The sequence below is a fragment of the Rhodnius prolixus genome, unplaced genomic scaffold (assembly GCF_049639745.1).
Source record: "Rhodnius prolixus isolate KJV_2025 unplaced genomic scaffold, Rpr scaffold_8, whole genome shotgun sequence".
Taxonomy (NCBI): Eukaryota; Metazoa; Arthropoda; class Insecta; order Hemiptera; family Reduviidae; genus Rhodnius; species Rhodnius prolixus.
In genome coordinates this window covers 16,555,216-16,569,081 of record NW_027411593.1, presented here as the reverse complement: position 1 = coordinate 16,569,081, position 13,866 = coordinate 16,555,216, and the positions used below count along the sequence as shown (strand labels likewise).

At 33.5% G+C, this 13,866-nt stretch overlaps 1 long non-coding RNA gene across 1 annotated transcript in view; it reads right to left on the bottom strand.

Moving 5' to 3' along the window:
- LOC141450943 (uncharacterized) overlaps positions 1-13,188 on the bottom strand; it is a 53,586-nt gene extending 40,398 nt beyond the window's left edge. Inside the window, exon 1 of the long non-coding RNA XR_012456451.1 lies at positions 506-13,188. This is a non-coding gene — a long non-coding RNA (uncharacterized lncRNA). The remainder of the gene's footprint in view (positions 1-505) is intronic.
- Positions 13,189-13,866: the final 678 nt, after the last annotated feature.

Here is a 13,866-nt window from a genome sequence, read left to right as displayed (position 1 = left end):
ATCTTTTAGAATTAAATTGTTTGATTATCGTCATGAAACAACATAAGCGTCTCTCTGTACAAGCTTCTAACTTTGCAGGTACCAAAACTTTGGTGTCACTGTTCTTAGCTGACTAAGTATATAACCAATAAAAAACTTCCCTTTACAATAATTATTAATGTTAAGGAAACTGTAAAGTCACTGGCCTTGCGATCATCTTCCTTAAAAAGGTCAACTTTATCCTGTGATATGAAGATTTAATGGAGTTTCTCAATTGGAAGGAGTCTCCCTAACGTTTGTAAAACATGCGTATTTCACTAACTGATTTGAGATTTATTTATTATACTACTTTATAGTGGTTTTATAAAACAAAACAAAAATTAATTGTAAAGAATTTTGCGGAAAGAACTCGTAGAAACAGAAGAAAGATTATTGACAGAGTTTCTTGTTTGTTCGGGAAGTTAGTACAACTACAGAATGTGGATGCTCGCAACAGACTCTCCACGACGCACTAGAATTGACTCACTTCACGAGATTGCGTCCATTATTCCCTGGTACACTCCTATATCCAAAATCGTCTGCTGAAACTCCTTTCCATCCTAGAATGCCATCCTAATCCACTCTGCCGCGACATAGCCTCCTACAGATCCTTCTACAACATACAGACACAGAAGACTAAAACATATCCTACACTAACTTTCTACACTAGCTGCAGGTTTTTCCTCTCCTTTTTTTCCCTGCATTCCTATCCTGCTCATCTTAACCTTTCTCGTTCCTACTGATGAAGTTTAAGATATATTGAACATTATAATTCATTGTTTATTTTATGTACATACGTATTTATTTAATAAATATTTAATCATTCATTCAAAATGTGTATGCTTTACACATAATCCACTTGGGATTGTTTAATCCACATCTACTTCCTGGGCTAATTTTTTTTGGGTAGGATACTGTACAAATTGCATAATAAAAGAGAGAGTAACTCCTCGGCCTGACGGTCCAATTATTGTACTTCCGTACGCTTAATAAGAGACCATAAGAGCTGAAATTAGACCTTAAGAGCTGAAACTAGCGGCCAAGTTAAGCTTTATGCTAAAAAGTGATGAGAAATTAAAGCAAAAAAAAAAAGTCCACCCAATACCGCATATCCGTTACGCTTCCAAAGAGAAGGGTCTGTTGCTTCTGTGAGATTACTTACAGCTCACGACTACCTGCAGAAAAAACCTCCCAGAAAAGAAGTCAATGATAGACATGTGTCCTGTTCGGCAATGGCGATATAGATCAGCAGTATGTGTCTGGAGGATGTTAATGACTCAGATAGTAGTTAAAAACAAGCAAAAAAAATATAATGTACTGGTTCTGCATGTCGCTGTATGGCCGATGTTGCCACAAATCTTAAAGGTTTAAGATAAAAACAAATTTCTGTGGGCAACGTTCAAACAAATCCACTGTATATAACCCACTAGACATAACGAAAATCTATAATTGTAAAGTTTATAAAGTTTAGAAGGAAAAGGATGGAAATTTGTGCATTATAAGAAGGCGAAAGAGGGCGTTAAAGAAATCGTGTTTTTAATGTGAGCGAATGTTTAAGCTTTTAGGTTTTGCCCCAGTGTTCTTAAAATGATTGAGACTGTTGGTACGTTGGAAGTGACAAGGCTGATCGTTTCTCTTCAGCCTCATTACCCAAACAGGGCTTCAGACACTTAGTTCCCTTGTATCGCCCACACTCTAGCCTAACTCCAGCCCTCCTATATCGTTTTAACACTAAACCAAACATTTATAATGTTCCAATCTGCGACACGAAAATAACTTTTCATTTTTGCTTGTCGCCTAAACTCAATATAAATCTTACCGACTTCAGAACAACTCTTACCCCTTTTATTTTTGGATCCTTCAATTCCTTTAAATTGATTGTTTTAAAAGTATTAAACTGTATGAAAGGATCATAAATTTTTCTTGTATTTATAGATTAATAATCTCCATGAAAGGATTCTCCATATAATGCGAATCCTGCAGACTTGTAATTGTTTTAAAATTTTACGAAAATATTAAAAAAAATAAATGAGTATAAATTATAGAGTAACATAATGAAATCACTGCTCAATATCATCAGATCACAAGTGAACGTCATTAAAATACCAGCACCATAGTGAGGAGCATGTGTCCGGGGCAGTGTCTATTGTGCTGGCAGCGTCATCATTGGTCCTATTCATGGTCTAGTACTCCTGTGTCACTGTCTATTGACACAAGCCGACACTTCAGGCCAACGACCCCCGCCGGCTCCTTAACTTACAACAACTTAAATCGTCCTGAAAACTAAAATGTCATCGTTGAAAAATTTCTATGTCAACAATATCTTGGGGACTTGTTCTCATCATATTCATGATTTATATACGTGTAATATTCACGGTAGAATCATTTCATTTCCGTTCATTTTAAGTTCATTCTTTCTAAGTGATTAACCGTGGTATATTGATAATTAGTGCTACTCATTAATACAGATTGCATTAAACTACCTAGCTTGATTAGTACAATAGAAGATGCAGTCCCCATTGTTTGGTTTGTTAATTACTCGTATTACTGTTTCACCTGCTTTACTCTAAGTTTCATGTCCCACTTACAAAAATAAGCGTAGAAACTATGCTACTTAGACGTGCGGTTGATATCACTCACATGAGCCCCCCCAAGTACTTTAAAGAACTTCACATAAACAATAAACATTGATCAGAACACTTACAGAATGGGCCTGAAGAAGTTTACATTTATAGAAGTGCAGTGAGAGGATGCAAATAAATTGCATCACTTTATAAATCGAATTTAGTTCCTATTGAAGTCACTTTTTATCTTCAGACGTCTAATGAAAGAAGGTAAATACAATAAGTTTATTGTAAATGTTCTTGTTTTTAGACTCAGGATACCCCCACATTAGGTATTCACCCAAAATCGGGGGACAATTCGCCCCATTTCACTTCGGAAATTAAATGAACAAAGAAGAGCACTTGCAGAAGAATGTAACAAACGCATTTGGGACGTTGTTTGGCCATCCGTTGATTCTGTCACTGAATTCAGAGCAGTACGATTAGTAGTTGTTCTCCAATCAAATGAGATTATTGTGATAAATCACCTGTGATACGACGGTCGTTAATTCTTTGGATACTGCGAAATACATGGTAATAGAATAAATTGGAAATTGCAACCTACCATTAGAAGAAAAATAATATTTGTAAAATCCCAGACGGAGCGTGAATAAATAAATGATCAAAATTCATATTTGATGATATCAAATAAATGGTACAAACCAATTAACTTTACTAAACAATCGAGTAAATATTTGAATAATTATTATATAATGTGTACACTAAACTAATCTAAACTTAATTAACAAATCAAACTAATTGATTGCTGTCAGAGTGCTGGAGCTTGAGTTCCTATATTTTTTAACTCATCGAAACTAAATGCTCTTAGTTTTAGGCAGTTATCTATAATACAGTTGCTTAGTTTCGAATACATTGCTAAAAGAAAGCTTAGCCAGGATTGTATAAACTAATGGCATACATTGGAGTGAACAGTAGAAAAATAATCGCTCTATAAGCGAGGCAGTTTTTGAGAGACGATGATTGAAGGGTTTTTCGTTATGGGATAAGATGAAACATGCTTGATTAGTTATTGAAGATCGCCATTTAAACAGCCTTCTTTTTTTTAAAAAAAAGGTTATAGATTAATTAGTTTCAGGGACTGAATACTTCTGTTATTTCTTGTAAACTATGTTCTTATCTTTTACAGCAATATGGGCCCCAATTAAGTATGAATATAGGCTAAAAACAGAGAGATTAAAGGATAAAACGTTATAAAAGAAATTTTAAAGCTTCTTAGCTCACAGTTGCTTTGGTTCGATGCACTTTCGGAGTAGATTTCTTTGTAACCTCTGTTAAATTCTTATTACTATGGACCTAGCTTGAAATTGCAGGTGTCTTCACAGCACATAACAGTAATGAGTGATACAACTATTGTGTGAATAACGTGGAACAAACGGGCTTTTTATTCAATGGCCTAACTACTGGAAATCTCCCAAATAAGTAAATAGAAGTACTAGTAAAATAGTAGAAGTTGTAATACTCATGTAATAATTATTATTAGCATCTTAACAAACTTATGCATTTCCACAACTCTGACTTCCACAAAAAGGGATCAAAAAGTAAATAAGACTTCAAAAGACGTAGCAGCGATCAATAATAATATTTCAACAACCAAAATAAAATTATCTAATATGTTTTTTAGAATAAATTATTCATGAAAAGAAAGGTTTTGAAGATGACCCGGCCATTTTGAAGGCAATCTAAGTAATTATATAGAATATTGTTACACATTTTTTGTTTGTAATTTATAATCAACTGGCTTGTTCACACTTATTTAATTTGTTACGTTAGGCGTTTTCCTTTTGTTAACTATTTAGAGATGAGCGGCTATTAGTTATGATGTATTCTCTTTGTATTATCTAATAACTAAAGAGATAATCATTTCTATTATGTTATCGAGAGACTACATCGATGTTACATTTAATAGTTTTTGACCATATTGCCAATAAGACATCTGCTATTCGGTTGGATATTCTTCAAGACGTTATGTAGGACGATCTCAAGGGGCTACCACACTTCCATTATTATTTCTTTTTTTTTTTTTGTCTTAGCCGAAGATCTTTATCTATTAGTTATAACCAATAAGCATTTACTACACCACCTTCCTCTAGTTTATCTATTCTTCTTTAATAAGGGATCTAAAGAAAAATTTACATATTTCGTTTATTTCTGTAATGAGAAAATATGTTTAAAAATATACATTTTCTATTCTATGCCCACTAATCGTGGGTGGATTTCTAAATAGTTATCTAGACTTTTGAAATTGAACCTAGCAATAATTAAAAAAAAAAAAAAAAAATACACTTTAGTTTTCTTTACTACTATTTTTAGTTAGGAGACAGTAAATTTTGGATACCAGTTATCCTACTTCTTTTTTGTTCCTTCACCTCCATCCGGAGCGAAAAACTGGCAGGTGTAATACATTGAAAATAGAGCAGGAAGTTATGGCTAACTAAAAGAAACACTACTGCTATCCTAGTAGTACAGCTCTAGTAATTATTGGTAACACTTGTCTAAGATCCTAGATTAGACACTCTCTTTTGCTGTATAATTTGCTTCTTAGATTATATTATAATTTTTTTTTTTTTTTGTATGTGTAATTGTGTTGAGTTTTTTTATTATTTAAATTGTAAGACAAAAATCTAGTAAAGCATAATATTCGGATGTAGGAACAGCGATATTCTTGTAAAAATATTTTTTTTTTTTTTTTTTTTAAAAAAAGAGTTATTTGAGTAATTTTCAGCCGGTTTGTCAAATAATGTTATCATTTTAATCTTTTTTAAGCAATACATAAACAAACTTTATAAAATAATTTTGAACCAAAAGCAGGGATGAAACGTTCGTACGTCTGCTACAATGGCACTGCAAACAAATAATTGATAATTAGGTCTTGAAAAAATAAAATTATAATTTTGTTTATGAGAAATTATTCATATTTTTTCCGAAGAAGTACTCCTTTTTTTTCCAAATTAGAGCAAGCAAAAATAACTGTACCAATTTTTATTCTATTCGGTCTTGATTATATCAGAAATAGCAAAAGAAAAGCATGTAGAAAAACTAATTAAATTGCAATTCAGTGCAATTCTAGCAAATTATTCTATTGATTAAGTAAAATTTTGTATTTAATATTACTACATAATTTTAGATAATCACAAATTGCATGTTCAAATCACAGAACCTGTTAATAACTCAATTTCGTGAAATGCTAAAATATATATATATATTGTTTTCTTTTTTTAAAACCAAGATGTAACAATTTCCTTTTACACAAAGTTTAACAACGGCCAACTTAATTCTTAGTTCTCTAGAAACAACTCATTTAGATGTACGAGCTTCTTAAATAAGGGTTACTTACAAATCCTTCTGTACGTTCTTTGCTACCCTCTCTCACAGTTCTATCGTTTAGCGTTATCACGCACCTAATTTATCAAACTTGAAATAACATTTTTTTACCCCACACGATATTATATTATCAGGTGTGAAGAACTTGGTTTTAACCACACCTTAAACTTTCCATAATTCATGTTATTAAATGAACGGGTATGGTGATAATAAATTCCTTTATTTGCATACACTCAGCTAAGTAATACTTAATTACTAAGTTACTAAAAAAAAAAAGTTACCTGTGTTGTACTTAATCAAACAAATGGTTACTGATTACTTACTTACATTCAATTAAATTTTGACATTCACTACTTATCATGTTTTATTAGGAGAAAGATTTAGGATTACTTTTCAAATTGTCAACTTCCCTTTATATTACTACTGAACCCAGGGACTGACGGATTCTCAATTTAAATTTGATTTATCTTTTTCCCTAAGTATAAAGTGTGTTACTTGTTTCTAGTTGTGCTATGTAATGTAATTTTTGATTGGTCTTTATATTTCTAAATCCAGTAAATTTAAAAGATATTTTCGGAAATATGAGTAGAACATGAGATATTAGCCGCTTGGAAAAAAAAGCAATACGTATTCTTTTATATCTGCTTTAGCTTTAAATTTTTGTTAGAATATCTAAAGTTGCCTGATTACCAACAAGTCACGATTAGATGTGAATGGCTAATTCAATACATACCTTTTAAGAGGGGAGATCATCAACAATTTAGAATTTAGAATAATGGAAAGTCAAACCTTTCCTCCTTCTTCAGAAAATATGAAAAAACAGAACCTAGTGAAATACCATGAGCACCATGAGAGCATTCCTTTTTTCGTGAACCTTGGGATTATATCCCCTCACGAGAAAGTACCTTAAAAGGCCTAGAACACTCAGAACTCTCCTGATATAAGCTTTGATTTACTACACCATTTCATACCCCAACACAACCCTATCGCATTTTAAGACAGGCCAAAGAAACATTGGAACTAAACTAATCTCTACCCAGTCCGTACATCTTGCCTGTCTTTACTGCTAACTTCTCCAAGATTTGATCTGATCTTAGTCTTGATCAGCTGCCTCTATAGGTCTCGCCTTACCCGTCTTGTTGACATTCCGCTGATTCGCAATGCCATTCCTCCACTTTCTATTTCTTGCATGTGTCTTCAAACTCAATTATTTCCCATTTATTAATTGTTGTCTTTAGTCCCTTCCCAGCTCCTGGTCGCCTAATCTTTTATCCTGAATCCAGTCCAATCTTGTTATAAATAAAATTATCTTAAAGTATGAAAATTCGTTTCTGTTTAGTTAATTTTTTTATAACCGCGTTCCGCTCTAGAAGCTTCAACGCAGCATCCTTCCTAATATTCTTGTTTGTTCCACCCACGATTCCTATCCTGTAACTACTTTATCATCTTAACATCTGCTTCAGACATTTAAAGCTTTCCTTTTAATGAAATCAGTGTCGCTACATATCAATTATCTAACGTAATTTCTTTACTTTTACATTCTTTTTTTTAGTTTTCTACTTGCTAAAGATCGATCTTATCCAAGAGGGAACTAATTATTTTATTAATTAGTTTCTTTTAATGCCTACTGCCTTTGTGAAGGCTCGAGACCATACATTTCATTCAAATGGCTCTTAGAAAGAAGTATCTGTAAAGAGTTCTTTAAAATGAAGTTACTTGAGAAAATAACGGTACCTAGTGCTAAGAAGGTACATTATTAATAAATAACCGAGGAACATTCCCCGATTTCCATGATTTATCTATAGAGCCTAGATGGTTGCTAGGTTTAGAGCATTGTTCTTTATCTAGATTCTAGTGATAGCTGCATGAAACTTCAGTGACATTATACCTGACTACCGGCAATCCTTCTCCACAACTCCTTAGAGAGCTTGGTTCTCTTTGATCTGAAAGAGTAATCTGAAGAATAGACATGGTACGGTTGGAAAGACCTACACTTCCAGAAGTGCCTAGGTAAGTTACCATCTGTTTTTTGCTAACGGGTTTCTTCGTGGCATTCTTGTGGACCCAGAGGATTCAGCATCTGAAGAAGCTGAATCTGAAAATATGATGGAGGAAACTGCAGTACAACTAATCGACTTTGTATTTCTTGTTGTTTCAAAGTCGATTTTAATTTACGAATATTCCAAACATCTATAGAAATAATTAATAATGTAATTCTTTATAAAAAGTATTAAATTTATAAATCCCTCACAACTGGAAGAAGTATTGAACGACAACGAAAACAGCGTACAAAACACTCTGCAATTCCTTAAAGATATTAAGGTTTTTAATTCAATATAACAATTTATGTATGTATATTTATCAGGAGGAATGTACTTATTAGGATGAGTGTATGAGTGTGTATATAAATTTTATGTAAATAGGTGATTTTAAAATTTAGGCTAGATCTCTATGGGGTGCGAGGAGTATCGAGTACTCCACCCCAACTTGATTAGTTAGGTAGGTTAGAAGGAAAGAGTTAGGGCAATCAATAGGTTAGTTTCGACAAGATTAGATGTTAAAGTAAATCAAGTAAAATAGTAAAGAGTCTATTCTCCAATATAGATCAGGTGCAAAGGACCTTCGATGTTGCGCACCTTTCGAAACAAAAACAAAAATTTATAAATTGAATTATTATACCCAAGTCATTATTATATAATATTTATATTTTTTCTTAGTTTAGAAACGCACAGTGAAAAAGACCATTAAGAATATATAAAGACGAAAGAATATGGCGGAAGTCTACCTCTTTTCGTTTCTCTCACCTAAGGAAAACAATTTTATGGCGCAAACAGGCTACTTTTAGTAAAATGAGAGGATGAATGAGTGAGTTGTGTTTGAGGGGAGGCTCTACTAGCTTTCCTTCCACCATAATGCATATTAACAATTATCACCGGCCAAGAATCAGGAGATTTGGTTGGTTGAAATCAAATTACTATAATTAACTATTCCACATTGTCTATGTGAATACTTATTATTCAAAATAACTGAGAAAATGGTTTTCTTGTGAAAATGAAACTGCACCAACTGTCTCTTCCAGTCATGGCGGCGTAAACAATGAAGAGATGAACGTTGTTGGGGCTAGCTAAGCTATTCCAGCACCTTATACACGCGAAGACGTTCTGATATCAATCATTGTTACTGTTTCAGCTTCCGTTTAGCCTCTAAGGCTGAAACTATCTAAAATACTTTTTTTGTAAAAAAAAAAATAGAACATTGCTTTTTATAAGCCTTCTTGTAACAACCTATTTTTCAGCCTGGAAATGCAGCTTCGATAAATAAAAATCATTTTTAATTTTGGATTCTACGAATAAACGAAGGACTGAAAGTTTAAGAAATTATGGTTTGAGAGTTTGAGCTAAAATTGTATTTTCTAAGAAAATTTGACAAAACTGATTATAAAAATTGCAATACGAGCACTTTATGTGGAATGCAATAAACCAAATCTAGATTTTTAAATCATTTGCCGACGCTACTGCTACACTTTCACCCCCATTCCGATCCGATCCAAGCCAGTCAGAATATACAAACTCACTTAAATCTTCTCGAAACCTGGTTCCGAAAAGGGCACATTACTTTTACATTACGAAAATCTGCGAGTCCACCAGTTCAACTGAACGGTGTAACGATTCCTCCAGCTGACGTAGTACGATACTTAGGGTCTGTACATTGACAAGAGACTCACCTGGAACCTGCATACTCGACTGAAACGACCAGACGTGAACAGACGCTACAAGCTACTTACCTGGACTACTTGACCGTAGATCCAAACTCGACTTGAATCACAAACTGACAATTTACAAGACACTGTTAAGACCCATATGGACATACTGAGCAGAAGTGTGGGGCTCAACCAAACCCTGCAAACTCCAAACGCCTGCAGACACTACACTGTCTAAAATCTTAAGAAAAATCCTTAATGCTCCATACTACATTTCTAACCTTACCAAACACACTGACCTTCACATCCCCTTTGTCTCTGATCTAATAAAGTCTCGCTATCGCAACTTTCACAGCCTCCTAGCTCTCCATCCTAATCCTCTTGTACAACAACTCTCCTCTCCTCACCTTCCAGACAATCCTCCCCGTCGCTTGAAGCGGAAGTGGCCTAGGGACCTACTGATATGAGTGCAATCCACCGAGAAAGAGTTCCACCAATGGGTGGTAGCTCTAACATGACTTTCAGGTGAATTTAACCAGTTTCATCAGATTTACTTGATGCAACATTTGTTGCAGTTGTAAATTTACTAATAAAGTAAAAAAAAAAAAGAAAAAGATTTTTAATTATTTTCCCAGCTTCTATTTTTATTGGTTAAATAAATTAATAAAATACCGGAAAACAATAAAAAAGAAGACTTTAAATTGCAAAATGTACCAGCGGAGTAAACAAGAAGACAAATGATGTTTTGTTTGATGCTAATGCGTTAAGACAAGTGTACAATACTGGAGACACAAATATTTTATGGTCTTATGGGCATTGAGTTTAGCCCTTTAGTCCTTCCAGGGTGGCCTCCGCCATTCTTCCTTGACCATCAAAACAAACAAGTCGCCTATTTTTTTGTTGAGGAGTTAATGGAGCGAAAGTGGATATACATGTGTGCTTTCGTCAATAAAAATGTGGCCACTGTTTGGGAGGGCTGTACACATCAAAACTTTTCTGTTTGATTTCTTTGCACTGAGTTTTCTGGGGCTCTACATTCAAGTGGATACCTCTTTGAAGGTTTTCTTTTTGCAGATATATAGGGTCTTTGTAGAGAAGTGTATTATTAAAATTGTGGGTTTGGTATATCTTGTGATGATGGTAACCTTAATAGATAACCTGGATAACTTTGTTTATTTTGAAGGGAAATGCTGCAAGAAAATTAGACACTTTTAGAAGTGTTATAACTAAGGAACGGATTTTTATGTATTTAAAAATGCCAAATATTTAATTAAAATATGCATTTATTTTCGTCAATTATGTGGAAAATATGTGATTTTCTTAAAATATTTTCTGGAATACTTAAGTAAAATGGACTTCTTTTTTTTTATGAAAATCGTGAAATGGTGGAATGATTGCATTTTTCGAGAACCTCACAGTTCAAAAGGAATGGCTTTGAATCCACATCAGCATCACTGTCAAGTTTTCCAGTAACTGCATTGGCAATATACCTGCCCTCAACGTCAGTGGTTTCATCAATTGACACCCAAATCGGTCCATCTTTGATATGTTCTCGAATTTTGGTTAGTGTATCTTTATAGATATCTTCCAGGTAGTTTTTCCTCAGAGCGCTCTCGTCAGGCATTTTTTTCCCAATATAGGTCTCTAAGAATCCTTTGAAATGAGGATTTTTAAGTTTGTGGAAAGGGATATCTGCTCTAACCAAAGCCCGACACAGATCTGTACTCAGAGTAGACTTACTTGATGATGGAGATGTAAGGAAGGCTTGATAGGACGTCCTCTCTTTCTTTCTGTTTTTATTCTCTATGTGCGATCCGGTGGCAATATGTTGGGTGACTTGGGAACGTTGAGAGCGAGAAACGCGCTTGTCACAAGCTGTGCAGTACAAAATGTCTCCATCACTTCGAAAAAGTTCTGCTGGAAACTCGCGAAGATATTTAGCAACCAGTTGTTTGTTTGTGGCCGATGTTCGTGGCATTTCACCCAAAAAAGAATACACTAAGTGACCGAACGAAATGAATTGGACACTTCAACGAACGAGCTGAAAGAACAGACAACGTCAGACAACTTCAAAGAACTAACAAGTGCCCGTCACTGTTTAGCAGCATTCTGTATAAATTACAATAACCATTGTACCCACTGTGATTCACAGCCCTGCAGTCTGTGGTTCACAGTTCCTGTCAACCACCTCCCAATTATGAAAATATGCCCAAAATGAATAATATGAAAAAATATGCACATATTTTGATTAAATATGTAGAAATATTTATTTATTTTAATCAAATATGTATAAATATGCGATAACATCCAAATATGTGGAAATATGTGAAATAAAAGTAGACTCAAACGGCTTAAAAAGTGTCAGTATGAATACTTCTAGTTGAAAAACGTCTGTAAATTGCCTAGAAAAAAATATGTAAATACATACGAATCCGTTCCCTAGTTATAACCTTCTTCTCTACTTCTCTAGCTTTGCAAAGTTTGTTGTAATTTCATGATTTAAGTACACATTTAAGAGTTCTTTTAATACCAGAAATGAAATGATTATGAAACGTGGCTTTGTAAGTGAGAGATCCCCAGTTGGAGTCCTGCGTTGCTACTTCTTATTTGTTAGAAAAAAAATTGTTTACATTAAAGTATCTGCTTCTGCCCCGTTCACGATACTAGTTGGTAGTTTGACGTTAAATAGGACGCCTACAAAAATAGGCGATTACTTTACTTTTAGAAGCACTGATTCCTTTTTTATTGCCTGTTTTTGAGTTATGTTGCTCAAAGTAATACACAACAACAATTTAAAAAACTGAACGTTTTATTCAAGCTGATATTTCTGGGACTAAATCTTTTTTTCTTGGCGTTTATTTTTGCTACAATCAGCGCGTTGGCGCTGTAAGTAACAATGATAACAGAACTATGAATTACAGAGGTATATACGAGTGGAGAAGTTACCCAGTGGTAACACTCCAAAACATTAGGCTATTAGTCACTCTCTTCACTAGAGAGGAGATCACGAGGCCAATGTCTCTTAAGGCGTCTTGTCCGGGTTATCTGGAAGAGTTCTAGAAAAAAGATTTTGAGCTAGTGGATTTTTATGAGATTGCAGGTTGAAGTGGAGTTTTCTGTATCTTGTTTTAGCAACTTGCGTGACAAAAGGAATGTTAAGGTCAGTGTGTATAGCCAGGTTGGAACAAAATCAAAACTGATAATTTGTTCAAGCACAATATTTTCTCATATTAGTGGAGTAAGAGAAATTAATAATCAAAAAGAGCTATAAAAAAAATTAATTATCATTCAACAAAAGAAAAGCCCCCCAAGAATTGAAAACCAATTGCAAATAATGAGAAAAAAAACTAACATTAGTGATCTGTTTGCCGCTGATCGCCGCTTCTGAGTACAGTTTGTTTCTGCTTTTGTAAAACTGTTTATTGCTATAAGAATAAATCTATTAGCATGGAGTTGACATTCTCAGTATTACAATTTAAATGAATATCTTTTGCAAAATAATTATATAATGTAGATACAAAATAATAAGGAACTTGAAAGAAAAATAAATTTAAACTTCACTCTCCAAATTTCGCATATTGCACAAAAAAGAAAACTACATTAATGGAGACAGAGTTTTTGAACTTTACATAAAATTAATTATTAACATTGAAAATGTTGTTAGTTTTCATTTTAAACATTATTTATTGTTTCAATACTATCAAAAGTTAAGATATTAACTAGAATATATATGTTTCGTGACCGTAAATTGTTAAACTTAGAATTCTAGGTTAGCGAGAAATCGGTGAAATTAAAAACAAACTCGTCTTCTTACTAACGTTTCATATTTTTTCACAGTAATATTTTTTATTTTATTTATTTATTTATTTTTTATTTGTATATTACTGTTTTTTTACTGTTTTTCTGTGTTACTGAATTGTTTGTATTTGTGTATTTGTAATATCCAGGCCCTGAAGAGGACAATATATTTGTCGAAACGTTGGTTTCGAGAAGACGAGTTTGATTTTTATTTCACCGATTCCTCGCTAACCTAAAATTCTAAGATATTAACTAGATTTGATGTGTTCTCGTCAAATAAAATATATTGTTTTTAAAAAATTTAGATCTTAAGCTGAAAGTGGAGAATCAAAGTGAACGAATTGAAATCTAAATACATAGTATTCACTCTAAACAAGAAAACTCTCCCTCCTCTCTCCTTCCACA